The 17,204-nt window shown below is 45.9% G+C and overlaps 1 pseudogene; it reads right to left on the reverse strand.

Annotated features, from left to right (window-relative positions):
- Positions 1–17,204, reverse strand: part of LOC129835426 (dynein axonemal heavy chain 2-like) — a 214,451-nt pseudogene that overhangs the window by 44,183 nt on the left and 153,064 nt on the right.

Below are 17,204 nucleotides of genomic sequence, written 5' to 3' on the forward strand. Positions count from 1 at the left end.
AGGGGTTAACGCCTATCTCCTTGAACTGGCTGAGTAGGAAATGTGGCTGTATTGTGTTAAAGGTTGAAGTGAAATCAATAAACGACAGTCTAGCATAGGCCTTGGTGTTTTCCAGATGCTTACACTATGGTGTTGATTGCATCATCAGTTCCACAACTTTGCTCACAGGCAAATTGATAAGGATCTAACACAGGGTTCACATGTGAATGGAGATCGTACACCAGGATCTTTTCAAAACACTTCATTAGGATGGGGGTCAGGGCCACAGGGCTTTTTGGGGACTGGAGGGATATTGTCCCTTTTCCGGACTGCATGGGAGTCTACAGATAGGGCACCAAACCGGAGTCAGTTCCTCTGCACATATTTTTTAGAAAACAAGCAGAGATGCCATCCGGGCCTGTCACCTTATTCATTCAGGTGTGCTTGAAGAGTCTTGTGAAAAATATAGGATTGATTTCCAACCTATGAACACAATCATCAACAACAAAGGAGTCAATCACATTCTCAGACTCAACAGAGAAGTCAAAGTAAAAAAACATTTCATTCATTGGCTTTGGTCAGCTCATCTGGTGTGTGCAATGATTTTTTTGCAGGGTTCATGTTGGTGATTGTCTTCATCGACTCCCACCATTTTTTGGAGTTCATTTTTAGGAACTCTTCCATTGATTCCTTATTTATTATTTCCTTGTCTCCCTGAGCTTTTGGTTGAGCTCCTTTTGCCCAAATTTCAGTTGTTGTTGGTCCTTGTTCTTGAATGCTTGCCTCTTGTGGTTGATCCAGTCATTTACCTCCTTTGTGATGTATGCTGTGATGTATGCTGTGATGTATGCTGTGATGTATGCTGTGATGTATGCTGTGATGTATGCCCTTGAGAGCTGTACGGTAGGTGGGAATGAGCTGGACAGTGTTGTGATCAAAGTTAGACAAGGGAGGTTTGGCTCTAGCTGTAAATGCACTCTGATTCCCCTCATTTGCCTCTCTTCAGCAGTCGCCGTGGTTGTTTCACATCAATGAGGACGCATGATCCAGCCACTCCAGAGTCTCGTAGTGACAGAAGTGCATCTCTGGTGTAGGTAAGCAGTGCCTGATTGTTTGTGATCGATGCCTGGTTTCCCATGCGAGCCGGCGTAGTTTGGTATGATGAGGTGAAAAGCGAGAAGATCACCACTGCAAACAAAAGTCTTGCAAAGTTTACCATTCTTTCTTGACATTGACAGCTTACAAAAACAAATCAAAAACGTATTAAATCAAGCATATTACAATAATACAGCAGAGCAAGCAGAGCAGCACCTCCAGGAAGTGGAGAAGGTAGAGAGAAGAGAGACAGAGAGAGAGAGAGTATTAGAGATAGGGAGAGAGAGAGTGAGTGTAAGGCCTGGGTGTCAGAGTGTGGAGTCAACACGCAGGAAACAGCAGGTGCCAAATCCAAAATGTTCTTTAATGAACACGGACCATCTAGTCCACCCTATTAACACACTGGGTGTACACTATAACCAACCCCAGACACGGGGTAAAAGAACTCAGTCCAGAAACATGTAGCACACCACTACTTACACGCAAACAATCCCGCACAAAGAAACGTGAATGCCGGCTGATTAAATAAGCCCAACTAATTACCCCTCATACAAAACAGGTGCGCCCAATAACCACATAGGGAGGGGGAGAAAAGGATCAGTGGCAGCTAATAGGCCGGTGACGACGACCGCCGAGCGCCACCCGAACGGGAAGGAGAGCCTGCCTCGGTCGAAGTCGTGACAGTGAGCTCATGAACTCCTGACTTCTTCTGCAAAAAAATATAGAATCCAGAGTTGGATAAATGTGGATAAACTAGATTTTTTTTCACAAGGACTTATACAGGATACTGACCTCAACATTAAAACCTTTAAACCAAATCAAAATTCCATACCTTAAAAAAACCTTGATTTTGGACAAAATTACCTGAAAGGACTATTAGTACCAAGGACCATTAAAAAAAGACTTCTAACAAACCAAAACCTGCAGAAGAAACACAGAAACCTGGAAATACCATCCAACACAAAACTGAGTGAGTAATGTTCAGTCTGAAGCTACATCTGAAGCCAAAAAGTAAAAGACAATAATATCTAGGTCATTTTGTTATATAAAGCTTAGTAAATAAGGCTACTAAGCTACCAAGCTGCTAGGACAGAACAGACCTGGCGGCAACTTCAATTAGCACTGAAATGTGAAGTCAGATGTGTGAAAACTCGAGAGCCTAACAATGGCAGGAGAGTTTCACAGCCTCCCCCACCCAAATGCAGAGGCCTTTGAAGCCCCAATGGCTTATCCCTGTCCCAAAGGTCATTACAATACAGTACCCCAAGGATATTGAAAATAACACTGCAAGAAATACGTACAAAAAAAAGCTCCTCAAGGACAAACCAGAGACACTATTTGCTGACAGCTACAAAGAGGGGAACATAAGCAACTTAATTTTCCACACAGACCATCCCCTGGCAATGCACAGTGCTACTAGAGCACATTACCCCTACGTCAAGAGAGAGGGTATTGGCCCAGGGTGGAAACTCAGAATACTAAACATTGAGGAAACAACCTCTATCAACGTGAACAAGTCTGGGACAGTAATGGTGCAGGGCGCCTTCCACTAGATGTCAACAGTCAGTAGAACGTGGAATGAAGCTTATGCTGTGTTGTGGGACCGGATGGGAGGGGAATGAGTCAGTGGTCTGGCAGATGGCCAGTTCCTGGTCACGCGCTTTCCTCATCGTGTCGTCTTGCGTTCCATTACTTATAGAGACTGAAAAGAATTATCCTGTTGGAACGTTATTGGATATAAATGATAACAACATCCTGAAGATTGATTCTCTACTTAATTTGACCAGTTTATTCGACTTGTAATATAACTTTTTGAAGTTTTCGTCCGACGTTTGCCTGCATCTGTGTGAGCGTTTGGACACTGTTCTACAAATGGTAGCAAAATGAGCTATTTGGACATAAATAATGGACATTATCGAACAAAACAGCGATTTATTGTGGAACTAGGATTCCTGGCACTGCATTCTGATGAAGATAATCAAAGGTAAGTGAATATTTATGATGTAATTTTGTATTTCTGTTGACTCCAACATGGTGGCTAATTTGGCTATTGTTCTGAGCTCCGTCTCAGATTATTACATGGTGTGCTTTTTCGTAAAGTAAAAAAAAAATTGACACCGCAGTTGCATTAAGAAGAAGTGTATCTTTAATTATAGGTAAAACATGTATCTTTCATCAAAGTTTATGATGAGTATTTCTGTTATTTGACGTGGCTCTCTGTAATTACTCCAGATATTTTGGAGGCATTTCTGAACATGGCGCCAAAGTAAACCGAGATTTGTGGATATAAATATGCACATTATCGAACAAAACATAAATGTATTGTTCAAAGGTTTTGTTCAAAGGTATGTTCAAAGGTTAGTGATTCATTTTTATCTCTATTTCTGTTTTTTGTGAAAGCTATATTTTGCTGGGAAAATGGCTGTGTTTTTCTGTGGCTATGTACTGAGCTAACATAATTGTTTGGTGTGCTTTCCCCGTAAATCCTTTTTTAAATCAGAAATGTTGGCTGGATTCACAACATGTGTAGCTTTAATTTGGTGTCTTTCATGTGTGATTTCATGAAAGATTGATTTTTATAATAATATATTTGAATTTGGCGCGCAACATTTTTTCTGGATTTTGGCCAAGTGGGACGCTACCGTCCCACCTATCCTAGAGAAGTTAACTAACCCCCAGATGAGCTTCAATGCCAAACAACTCTCCTTCTGTGGCCTCCAATTGCTCTTAAATGCAATTAAAACTAATTGCATGCTCTTCAACCGATCGCTGCCCACACCTGCCCGCCCGTCCAGCATCACTAATCTGGATGGTTCTGAATTAGAATATGTGAACAACTACAAATACCTAGGTGTCTGGTTAGACTGTAAACTCTCCTTCCAGACTCACATTAAGCATCTCCAATCCAAAAATAAATTTAGAATCGGCTTCCTATTTCACTATTTCAAAGCCTCCTTCACTCATGCTGCCAAACATACCCTCGTAAAACTGACTATCCTACCGATCCTTGACTTCGGCCATGTCATTTACAAAATAGCCTCCAACACTCTACTCAGCAAATTGGATGCAGTCTATCACAGTGCCATCCGTTTTGTCACCAAAGCCCCACATACTACCCAGCACTGCGACCTGTATGCTCTCGTTGGCTGGCCCTCGCTTCATATTCGCCATATTCTCAGCTCACTGGTCACCATAGCAGCACCCACCCGTAGCACACGCTCCAGCAGGTATATTTCACTGGTCACCCCCAAAGCCAATTCCTCCTTTGGCCGCCTTTCCATCCAGTTCTCTGCTGCCAATGACTGGAACGAACTGCAAAAATCACTGAAGCTGGAGACTCATATCTCCCTCACTAACTTTAAGCACCAGCTGTCAGAGCAGCTCACAGATCACTGCACCTGTACATTGCCCATCTGTAAATAGCCCATCCAACTACCTCATCCCCATACTGTTATTTATTTCATTTATTTTACTCCAGAGTTTAATTGCTAAATTTTAATTATTTTGCCACTATGGCCTTTTTATCGCCTTAACCTCCCTTATCCTACCTCATTTGCACACACTGTATATAGACTTTTTCTATTGTGTTATTGACTGTATGTTTGTTTATTCCATGTGTAACTCTGTGTTGTTGTTTGTGTTGCACTGCTTTGCTTTATCTTGGTCAGGTCGCAGTTGTAAATGAGAACTTGTTCTCAACTATCCTACCTGGTTAAATAGGTGAAATAAAATAAAATACATTTACAACATTACCAATGTCTACACTGTATTTCTGATCAATTTGATGTTATTTTAATGGACAAGAAATGTGCTTTTCTTTCAAAAACGAGGACATTTCTAGTTTTGAACGGCAGTGTAAATCAACAAATTGGGGAGGGCACTAGAACAGTCTGCAGCACCTGGCTCACCCTACTTGAATCTGAAGTCAACTGTCTACTGTTTGCTGATGATGTGGTGCCTCTGTCCCCAACCAAGGAGCACCTACAGCAGAACCTATATATTCTGCACAGACCTGGGACCTGACAGTAATCTCAGTAAGACCAAAATAATGTTTTTCCAAAAAAGGTCCAGTTGCCAGGACCACAATTACAAATTCCATCTAGATACCGTTGCCCTACAGCACACAAAAAAACGATACATACCTTGGCCTAAACATCAGCGCCACAGGCAACTTCCACAAAGCTGTGAACGATCTAAGAGACAAGGCAAGAAGGGCCTTCTAAAAATACTTGAATCAGTTATAGAACCCATTACCCTTTATGGTTGTGAGGTCTGGGGTCCGCTCACCAACCAAGAATTCACAAAATGGGACAAACACCAAATTGAAAACATCCTCCGTGTACAACGTAAAACACCAAATAATGCATGCAGAGCAGAATTAGGCCGATACCCGCTAATTATCAAAATCCAGAAAAGAGACGTTAAATTCTACAACCACCTAAAAGGAAGCGATTCCCAAACCTTCCATAACAAAGCCATCACCTACAGAGAGATGAACCTGGAGAATAATCCCCTAAGCAAGCTGGTCCTGGGGCTCTGTTCACAAACACAAACACACCCCACAGAGCCCCAGGACAGCAACACAACTAGACCCAACCAAATCATGAGAAAACAAAAAGATAATTACTTGACATACTGGAAAGAATTAACAAAAAAACTGAGCAAACTAGAACGCTATGTGGCCCTAAACAGAGAGTACACAGTGACAGAATACATGACCACTATGACTGACCCAAAACTAAGGAAAGCTTTGACTATGTACAGACTCAGTGAGTATAGCCTTGCTATTGAGAAAGGCCGCCGTAGGCAGACCTGGCTCTCAAGAGAAGACAGGCTATGTGCACACTGCCCACAAAATGAGGTGGAACCTGACCTGCACTTCATAACCTCCTGCCCAATGACCATAGTAGAGACACATATTTCCCTCAGATTACACAGATCCACAAGAATTTGAAAACAAACCAAATTTTGATAAACTCCCATATCTATTGGGTGAAATACCACAGTGTGCATCACAGCAGAAGATTTGTGACCTGTTGCCACAAGAAAAGGTCAACCAGTGAAGAACAAACACCATTGTAAATGCAACCCATATTTATGCTTATTTATTTTCCCTTTTATACTTTAACCATTTGTACATCGTTACAACACTGTATATATACATAATATGACATTTGTAATGTCTTTATTCTTTTGGAACTTCTGTGAGTGTAATGTTAACTGTTCATTTTTATTGTTTATTTCCCTTTTGTATATTATCTATTTCACTTGCTTTGGCAGTGTAAACATATGTTTCCCATGCCAATAAAGCCTGTTGAATTGAATTAAGAGAGAGAGAGAGAGACATAGAGAGAAAGAGAGAGAACGAGAGAGAACGAGAGACAGAGAGAGTGCGAGAGAGAGAGAGAGAGGAAAAGACAGAGAGAGAGCGAGATAGAGAGCGAGAAAGAGAGACAGAGAGTGTGCGAGAGAGAGGGAGAGAAAGACAGAGAGAAAGACAGAGAGACAGAGAGAGAGAGAGCGAGAGAGAGAGAGCGAGAGGCGGAGGCGACGCATGGTGAGAGACAGATAGAGACCCGATATAGATATGCAAAGAGCAAGGTGTTGAGTCAGAAATGCAAAAAAAAAGAAGGAAGGAAGAAAGAAAGGCAGACTCAGGGAGAGAAGAGAAAGCGGAACAAAGAGAGCGAGAGAGAGACACGTGGGGTTGAGTTACATAGAGAGCCAGAATCCTAAAACCAAAGAGAATTACAGCAACCACAGGAAGTTCCACACAGCGAGACACAGAGAACAACCCACCACTGAGACAGACACACGGGGAATAGGAACGAACGTGCTATGAATGATGGATTATACAAATACAACGATGAGAATGGAGACAGTTGTGATGTACGGCCTAAAAAAGGAAGACAATAAATGGGAAGGTTAAGAACGTTGGGCGAGTAACCGAAAGGTCACTGGTTCGAATCCCGGAGCCGACTAGGTGTACAACCTGTCTATTTGCCCTTCAGCAAGGCACTTAACCCTGATTGGTCCTGTAAGGAGCTCTGGATTGGAGCGTCTGCTAAATGACTCACATGTACGTGTAAATGGAGTGACAGGTGAAATGAGGAGGAGGAAAGGGGGGATGGTAAGGTACAGGGCAGTGAAAGTGAGAAAGGTGTGTTGGAGGTGACTCAAGTATAAACAGCCCATCAAATCAACAGTAAAACTGAAGCACATTTCCTGAGACACGCGCGCGCGCGCACACACATGAAAGCACACAAAAAAAATAAACTTTAAACTTAAAACAAGACTCCAGGAACATCATTAAAAAAAAAGGGAACTTGGAAACACAGCCAACCTCTCCTCCCCTCCTCCCTCTCTCCTCCCCTCCTCCCTCTCTCCTCCCCTCCTCCCTCTCTCCATCCCTCCCTCTGTTTGCCTATTTTTAACCACATCTGGAGGAGCCACGTGAGGAGGGGAGGAGGGAGGGAGGGCGATGAAGGAGGGAGGAAGGGGAGAGCCACTGAGAGAGCGCGGCAGAGAAGAACACCAGCCACATGATCTGTAGCACCACGCCAACTGGGGCAGCATCAAACAGCAGCTACTGCTCGCTCACTTAAACGCACCGCTACAAAACATATTCGGGACTAGAAAGCCAACGGTAAGCCGCGGCAATTAACGCCAGCTGTGAACTAACTCTCTGCCTCTTCTTGCGTCGAGTGTCGAGCCGCCCCCCCCCCCCCCCCCCCCCCCTGTGTGTGTTTCCCAGCCAACCGTTAGTCAACAACAGTGTGTGTGTGTGTGTGTGTGTGTGTTCCGTGTGTGTCTCTCTGTGGGGGAGTGGGGGAGCAGAGAGCTGCAGAGAGTCTTTAATATGGGTGGTTAGGGTACTCTTCTGCAGTGAAGTATATCTTTTTGTGGCTGGATTGTCTCAGGACACATCAGAGCGTTGTAATGGCGCCGGATAAACGCATATTACTGCCATTCTAATGAGACAGACAGGGACAGAGAGAGAGACAGAGAGAGAGAGAGAGAGAGAGAGAGAGAGAGAGAGAGAGAGAGAGAGAGAGAGAGAGAGAGAGAGAGAGAGAGAGAGACAGAGAGAGAGAGAGAGAGAGAGACAGAGACAGAGAGAGACAGAGAGAGACAGAGAGAGACAGAGAGAGACAGAGAGAGACTGAGAGAGAGAGAGAGACAGAGACAGAGAGAGACATAGAGAGACAGAGAGAGACAGAGAGAGACAGAGAGAGAGAGAGAGAGAGACAGAGAGAGACAGAGAGAGAGAGAGAGAGAGAGAGAGAGGAGGAGAGAGAGAGAGAGAGAGAGAGAGAGAGAGAGAGAGTGAGAGTGAGAGACAGAGAATGGGGGAGAGGGAGAGAGAGCGAGCGAGAGAGAGAGAGACAGAGAATGGGGGAGAGAGAGAGAGAGAGACAGAGAGAGAGACGAGAGAGAGAGAGAGACAGAGAGAGAGAGAGAGAGAGAGAGGAGAGAGGAGAGAGAGAGAGAGAGAGAATGGGGGGGATAGAGAGAGAGCGAGCGAGAGAGAGAGAGACAGAGAATGGGGGGAGAGAGAGAGAGACAGAGAGAGAGAGAGAGAGAGAGACAGAGAATGGGGGAGATAGAGAGAGAGTGAGCGAGAGAGACAGAGAGAGAGAGAGAGAGAGAGAGAGAGAGAGAGAGACCGAGAGAGAGAGAGAGAGAGAGAGGGAGAGAGAGAGAGAGAGAGAGAGAGAGAGAGAGAGAGAGAGACAGAGAGAGAGAGAGAGAGAGAGCAGTTGTCTGTATGCCACTAAAGCCCAGCTGCCTGTGAGAAGCTGATGAGGAGGAAGAAGAGGAGGAGGAAAAGGAAGAGGAGGAGGATTGCCTTATCTCTCCTCTCTTCCTCCCATTACCTCTCCTCCTCATTTTCTCCCCTCCCCTCTCAGAGAGATGATTCGGTTTGGTGACTTAATCCGTCTCCACTCAGCCCATTCACTCTGTTTAATACACCCACCAGTCTGCCTCTCCTCCTACTCCATCTCTAACTCCCTCTCTCTCAGAATGCTCTTAAAATTATTATTCTACCAAAAGCCCCTCTGAAGATCATGAGATATACTCAATTAGACAGACTAGGGCCGTCTGGGAGCCCAGGGGACCCATGGGAAGCCAGGCTGAGTGGCAAGAGAGAGAGGGGCCTAGTGCCTAGTAGAGGATGGGCTAATTAAGCAATAAGGCTTGAAGGGGTGTGGTATAGGGCCAATATATCACGGCTACGGGCTGTCCTTACGTACGACGCAACGTGGAGTACCTGTATACAGCCCTTAGCCGTGGTATATTGGCCATATACCACAAACCCACAAGGTGCCTTATTACTATTATAAACTGGTTACCAACATAATTAGAGCAGTAAAAATATATGTTTTGTCATACCCGTGGCATACACTCTCATATACCACGGCTGTCAGCCAATCAGCATTCAGGGCTCGAACCACCCAGTTTATAATACACCAATGAGGCGTGGGGATGGAGGGAGGTGGGGAGAGGGGGAGGAGATGTAGATGATGTTAACGGGCGGTGGGATAGGTGATAGATATTCTACAGCAGTAATACTAATAATGTGTTTTAGAATGGATCATTTGTTGGAAGGGCTCCTCTGGGAGAGACGCTTGTTGTGAGATGGAAACACAAGACTGGGTTTTACGGAGAGGGAGATAATGCTATACGTTATGGTCCTACGGATGGAGGGCCAGAGAAGTCGAAAGTCAGTCAGCCAGCCAGCCCACCGGGCTCTCCCTTGAGGTGCATGGTGGTCAGGGTGCTCTGAAGGCTCCCCCGGGTGGCCGTCTTGCCGCTGCCCGTCTTACCCACAATCACTGTGGCGTGTCGGGAGTTCTTGGTCTCGTACAGCTGGATGACCTTGATCAGGGTGAAGGGGGTCACCTGCAGACAGGCCTGCCGCAGCTCCGCCTCGATCGTCTCTCGCAGCTTCGGGGAGAGGGGGAGGAGAGGAATGGATGGATGGAGAGATAGAAGCAGATACAGAGACAGCGGGACGGATAGACAGAGTTAGTGAAACAGTATTCAGGGCTACTCGCTGAGGCCTGCCCTGGGGCATCTGGCACAGAGCAGTCAGAGGGTCTGAATTATACATCTGAACAACGCTGACCAACACAAGCATTCGCTGTGGTTACAACGCAACAATGTAAACCCTTTAGAGTATTTATCTCTACCCCACCCTCCCAACCCCTCCCCTCCCTATTTCTGCACCTGTACCAGTGGGACTGGCAGAGACTGTTTATAAGCAGGCCAAATAAACAGCTAAATGAATAAATATCCTCCTAGCTATCTCTTTCTCTCTCTCTCTCTCTCCACAACATGCAGAGCCGATGCAGAGTGGAGTAGCTCAACACACTGAATTATTTATGGAGATGTGATGCGGCATTTTTCAACTTGGCTCACTCACGTCTCGGTAGTGTGAAAAGCAGATGGCACATTTTAGAGACGGCAGCCGCGTGTGGAGAGAGAGGAAGAGAGCGAGAGAGAGGGGGAGTAGAGAGAGAGGGGGAGTAGAGAGATGGAAGGATGGGGGGATGGAATGACAGCTACAGTCCTCTCTCCAGAAGTGTTTCGCTCCCCCACTCCTCCGCTTCTCAGTCCCACCACGGGTTCATCAAACCGCTAACGTGTATGTGTGTCCCCCATCATCAGACAAAAGCACAGTGAGTGTCCGTTACCTGAGGCAGAGAACTTTCAGTTCTCAGAGACTCCTTCATTAGTTAAAGCATTACGCCCGTCTGCTTCGACAGGCTGCAACGATTAATCCTTTTCAGTTCAAGTGTGAAACTGGGAAGACACTTTATTTTCACTAACGGTGGGGATTTCCATGGCGGGGAGGTGTGTGTGTGTGCATGGGTACCTTTCCGTAGTCGATAGTAGGGGTCTCCACCGCGGGGAAGAGGTCCTGGATGATTCCGTTGAACAGCGGCAGGTCGACGGAGGCCAGCTTCGCGATGTTCATGTCTTTCATAGACATCAGCAGGATCTGATCAGGGGTAAGAGGTCAGGGGGTGACATCATGCCACAGCGAGGTATAGTTTTCTGTCTTTAACATGAATGGACTTTAAATACAAACTGTACGTCAACTCAACTGTACACACGGTTCTCGTTCAGTCACCACCGAATTAACTTTTACAACATCAACAGAAACTTAACAAATGCGAGGAACTGTGAATTTATACAAAAGTACAGAGGAACTTTTGCTGAAGCTGAAGCTTGCTATCAGGTAAAAGATGAATCCTTTTCAAGTTTCCTTTTCAAGTTTTTGTCCTCTTTGATACAATTTTTTTATCACAGTGTCAGGCACCCCTTCAGGTGTTAGGCACACTTTTATGGTGTCAAACTCTCATCTGCATTCTGTGTCTCTCTGCATCTCTCTGAGAGAGCACACAAACACACACACACACACACACACACACACACACACACACACACACACACACACACACACACACACACACACACACACACACACACACACACACACACACACACACACACACACACACACACACACATACACACACACACAGAGGTCAGATGGATTGAATTACAGGTCTATTCAGGAGATTAATAGAAAAGTGCCGATGGCCAATTTATTCAAAGGGAGATTTCTATCTATCTTTTGCTCTCTGACGTCTGTCTGTCTGCCTGACTGTCTATCTTTCTGCCTGTCTGTCTGTCTGTCTGCCTGACTGTCTATCTTTCTGCCTGCCTGTCTGTCTGTCTGTCTGTCTGTCTGCTTGACTGTCTATCTTTCTGCCTGCCTGTCTGTCTGCCTGTCTGTCTATCTTTCTGCCTGTCTGTCTGCCTGCCAGTCTGCCTGACTGTCTATATTTCTGCCTGTCTGCCTGTCTGTCTGTCTGTCTGCCTACCAGACTCTGTCTCTTAGACTTTTTATCTTTCTCTCTAGAAATTGACTCCCATGTCATCTAATTGAACCCAATAGCTGTGTAGTACTCTGCAGTCACTTGCAGTGCTGTTACTGTATAACCCGGTCAGTTGAAGTGAGTCGTGTCACTGTACCTCCTCGTCGGCCACGTCGGGGCAGACACGTCTCTTCTTGCCAGCGTAGCGGAGCAGCGAGGTCAGGGCACGCAGGCCAAAGTCATAGTGGTCCTGTTTGGACAGCTGCTGCACTGCCAGAGAGTACAGGGTGAACACCTTCTTAGCCAGGAGCTGGAGAAAGAGGGGGGAGAGAGGTGGGAGGGAGAGAGGTGAAAGGGAGAGAGAGTGAGATAGAGAGAAAGAAATAAAGAAAGAGAGAGAGAGAGAGAGAGAGAGAGAGAGAGAGAGAGAGAGAGAGAGAGAGAGAAAGAGAGAGAGAGAGATAGAGAGAGAGAGAGAGAGAGAGAGAGAGAGAGAGAGAGAGAGAGAGAGAGATATGAACCTAGAGAAGAGTCCCCCTCAGCCAGCTGGTTCTGGGGCTCTGTTCAGAAACACACAGACCCCACAGAGCCTCAGGACAAAGCCTGACCACAGTGACTGACCCTAAATTAAGAACATCCTTGACTATGTACAGACTCGGTGAGCATAGCCTTGCCATTGACAGACTCGGTGAGCACATGCCCACTACCCACAAAACGAGGTGGAAACTGAGCTGCACTTCCTAACCTCCTGCCAAATGTAGGACCACATTAGAGACACATATTTCCCACAGATTACACAGACCCACAAAGTTGAAAACAAATCAAACGTTGATAAACTCCCACATCTGTTAGGTGAAATACCACAGTGTCTATTTACAGCAGCAAGATTTGTGTCCCGTTGCCATAATAAAAGAGAGAGAGAGAGAGAGAGAGAGAGAGAGAGAGAGAGAGAGAGAGAGAGAGAGAGAGAGAGAGAGAGAGAGAGAGAGAGAGAGCGAGAGAGAGAGAGAGAGAGCGAGAGAGAGAGAGAGAGAGAGAGAGAGAGAGAGAGAGAGAGAAAAGAGAAAAGAGAAAGAGAGAGAGGGTAAAGAGAAAGAGTGAAGGGGAGTGAAAGAGGAAAAGGTAGAGAAGGAGAGGGGGAGATGGGGGGGTGGCAGAGAGAAAGAGAGATGTCATTTCCACACCCACCCACCTCTCCACCATGCCCCTACAGGCTCAATTGAAGGACAGGTCTCTCATATAGAAAGGCACCAAGCTAGCAGTGTTGTATCATAATATAACCTGGTCATGAGAAGTATCTATCTGTCTGTTAGCTAGCCTCCCAGCTCTACAGAGAGACAGACAGGCTAGCTAGCTAATACGCTCAGTGGCGGCCCAGCCCTACAGCAGTCAGCTTGACCCTCTTCACACACATACTGTGTGTGTTTGTGTGTGTGTGTGTGTGTGTGTGTGTGTGTGTGTGTGTGTGTGTGTGTGTGTGTGTGTGTGTGTGTGTGTGTGTGTGTGTGTGTGTGTGTGTGTGTGTGTGTGTGTGTGTGTGTGTGTGTGTTTGTGTGTGTGTGTGTGTGTGTGGAGGGTCTGTCACAGGGTCACCCTTCCTTCTCCCTCCACCTTTCCAACCCTTCTCTCCTCAAAACCTCCACCCTTCCGCATCTCCACCCTTTCTCAGCAGGGGAGTCTGTGCTCTCTCTGCCCCCCACGGCCACAGACAGACCTGGGGCAGCTCCTAGGACAGCAAGCAGCGCTCGCCATCTGTGTGAGTCAGAGAGGTAGCATGTAAGTATGCATGAGAAGGGTATTCCCAGCAAACCAATATTAGTTCTGTGAAAGTTCCCAGAACATTCGGTAGGTCACGACAAATGTTCTCATAACACAAAAACTGTGCAGTCGTGCTGGCGATTATAGAATGTTTATACAAAACATTCCCCTGATGTTGCAAGAATGTTCCAAGAACACATTTAATCTGTTATTTAAAGGTTCCCAGAATGTTTTATTAGGTTGTGTGAACAGTCTTGTGAGAACATTGTGGGGAAATCACAAAAGATATGTTACCAAAACACAAAAACTGACCAGCTGTGCTGATAAATATACAATGTTTCTTTTAGGGTGCAAAAAACATTCACCGGATGTTGCAAGAACGTTCCTAGAACACATGTTGTTTGTTCTTTAAAAGTTCCCCAAATGTTTCATTTCATTCAACATCCAAGACGACTCCCGTAACTTAATTAAAAGTTCTGGGAACCTTTAAAGAACTTAGACCAGGTGTTCTGTCAACGTTCTTACAACATTATATGAATGTCCTGTGCAACCTAATATAAACATTGTATGAATGTCATCACAACTGAGCATATTTTGTGTTTTGGTAAGCTATCTCTTGTAATGTACCCAAACTGTTCCCACAACCTAATGAAATGTTCTGGGAACCTTTAAAGAACTCAGAAAGGCTGTTCTGCCAACACTCTGCAACATCACAGGAAAAACAAGACCGTTTTAGTGTTATGGGAACATGTCTATTCATATCCCCACAATGTTCCCACAACCTAAAGAAACATTCTGGGAAACTTTGAAGAACAGACTAAATGTGTTCTAGGAATGTTCTTGTAACAACAGGTGAACGTCTTTTTGCATGTTTAAATGTGTTCTAGGAATGTTTATACAAACATTCTATAATCATCAGTACGACTGGACAGTTTTGAGAACATTTGCCGCCACCCAACAAACGTTCTGGGAACTTTCACAGAACCAATTTGGTATTGCTGGTAAAACATTACTGGTACATTGTGCTATTACATTAAGTGGAAACCTAATGAGAAGGTTGGGGAATGTTCTGTGGTGGTTGTTGGAGATGTTGTGAATAACATTTAAGTAGAGGTTAGAAGAGCATTCCAATGATATTTAATTTAAAACATAAACAAAATTGAGTATATATATATTTTTTTTACTTAACTAGGCAAGTCAGTTATGAACAAATTCTTATTTACAATGAAGGGCTACACCGGCCAAACCCAGACGACGCTGGGCTAATTGTGCACCGCCCTATGGTACTCCCAATCATGGCCGGTTGTGATACAGCCTGGATTCGAACCAGGGTGTCTGTAGTGACACCTCTAGTACTGAGATGCAGTGCCTTAAACTGCTGCGCCACTCGTGAGGAAATGATACTACCTGAACAGGGACATGAACCCTGGACCCTCAGATTAAAAGTCTGATGCTATCAATAACATTTATTAAAAGGTTTTTGGGATGTCATTCTAATGTTTGATAAAACCCTAACTATAACTTAGTGGGAACCTTAGCTTATGTTCTGGGACTGTTCCCGGTTTGCTGGGTTGTCAGTGGGTTTGTGTGTGTATTTGAGTAAGTGTATGAGTTAGATAGTGACAGTGTACCGTAGTGTGTGTGTTTTTGTGTGTGTGTGTGTGTGTCAGCATGTGTGTGTGAGTGAGAGTATGGAGGGCTCCTGGGTTACCATGTCAGTTTGTTCTCATCACTACTCCCTTCATGCACTTCGGTGACACACAGCCACTCATGCACACAAGCACGCACACACACACACACACACACACACACACTCGCACTCACACACACACACACACACACACACACACACACACACATGCATTCGGACAGGCACACACACACACACACACACACACACACACACACACACACACACACACACACACACACACACACACACACACACACACACACACACACACACAGCGTTGTCATGCTAGGCAGAGCAGACGATGGGCTCACGGGAAGTAAATCCTCTTTCCTGTCTTTTCCAGCTCACAGAATACAGAATTCGCTCCGCACTCTCAAAACAGGCCAAAGCAGACCAAAGTAGGCCAAACACCTAGGCCAAAAAGCCTCTTGCCAGCACATAGGGGTTATTTCTGCATGGCTCTGATGGTGATGGCAGGGACAGGGACAATATCTCTTTGACACACATGCAGTGAGAGAGAGGGTGTGTGTGTGTGCCAGGGAGAGAGAGTGTGTGTGTGTGTCAAAGAGAGAGAGGGTGTGTGTGTCAGGGAGAGAGAGGGTGTGTGTGTCAGGGAGAGAGAGGGTGTGTGTCAGGGAGAGAGGGAGGGTGTGTGTGTCAGGGAGAGAGAGGGTGTGTGTGTCAGGGAGAGAGGGAGTGTGTGTGTGTCAGGGAGAGAGAGGGTGTGTGTGCCACGTGTGGCAGTGCAACAAGGGGACCTGAGGCGTATGTATGTGGGCCTGGGTTCAGCTGGCATTGGGCTTGGTGGGTTGGCATTGGGGAGTTAGTGGTTTAAAGCAGGCGTGAACTACATCTCTCTCTTCCTCCAGTCCCTGTCTCTCTCTGTCGATCTGCCTCTCCTCCCTCCTTCCATTTCTACATTTTCCTTATTCTCCACCTTCTCACCCTCCCTTCGTCTCTCTCCCTCCGTCTCTACCTCCCTCCCTCTGTGCCAGGGCTGGAGTGCTTGTGTTGTGTTCTGGTCTCTCTCTCACCTCTTGTTCTTCTGCTGTTATTTGTGGTGTTCAGTTAACACCCCCTATTCTCTCTCTGGCAGCTAATTACTGTTCCCCACAGGAGACCACACCAAACAGCGTTGGGGTGGTGGAGGGGGGGGGGGGGGGGGGGGGGGGGTGTATCTGAGAAGTTTGATGAAGGTTAACGAAGGGTGTCATCGTTAAGTTTTGTGAAAGTTTGGAGTGTGTGTGTGTATGCGTGTTGGTATTGAAGCCTCAGGGATGTGTCAGAGGTTAGTGTTGTAGCTCAGGTAGAAGGGTGCTGTGATGCAGAAGTGAATTAGAATCTCGTTAAACACACGCTGCGGAAGCAAGTAAACACCCCCCCTCCCCCCCCCCCCCCCCCCCCCCTGTGAGTCAGTGTTAAACCTGCTCCGGCTCTGGGTCCCTTCAGCAGTATGTGTGTATATGTCATGATGCAATGCCTCCATCACATCCAAATGGAGCCCCACTAGCTAATCCCATAACATCCTGGCCCTGCTCCAAACCCCACTGACACTCATCTCAGAACGAAGGCAGTGTGTGTGAGTGTGTGTGTGTGTGTGTGTGTGTGTGTGTGTGTGTGTGTGTGTGTGTGTGTGTGTGTGTGTGTGTGTGTGTGTGTGTGTGTGTGTGTGTGTGTGTGTGTGTGTGTGTGTGTTTGTTAATTTGTTTGTGTGTGTTCGTTACTGTGTGTGCGTACAGTACATGCGTTCATTCGTTCGCGTGTGTCCACGGTCTTACTTTTTTCCTGTG

Source organism: Salvelinus fontinalis, chromosome 36 (genome assembly GCF_029448725.1).
Source record: "Salvelinus fontinalis isolate EN_2023a chromosome 36, ASM2944872v1, whole genome shotgun sequence".
NCBI lineage: Eukaryota > Metazoa > Chordata > Actinopteri > Salmoniformes > Salmonidae > Salvelinus > Salvelinus fontinalis.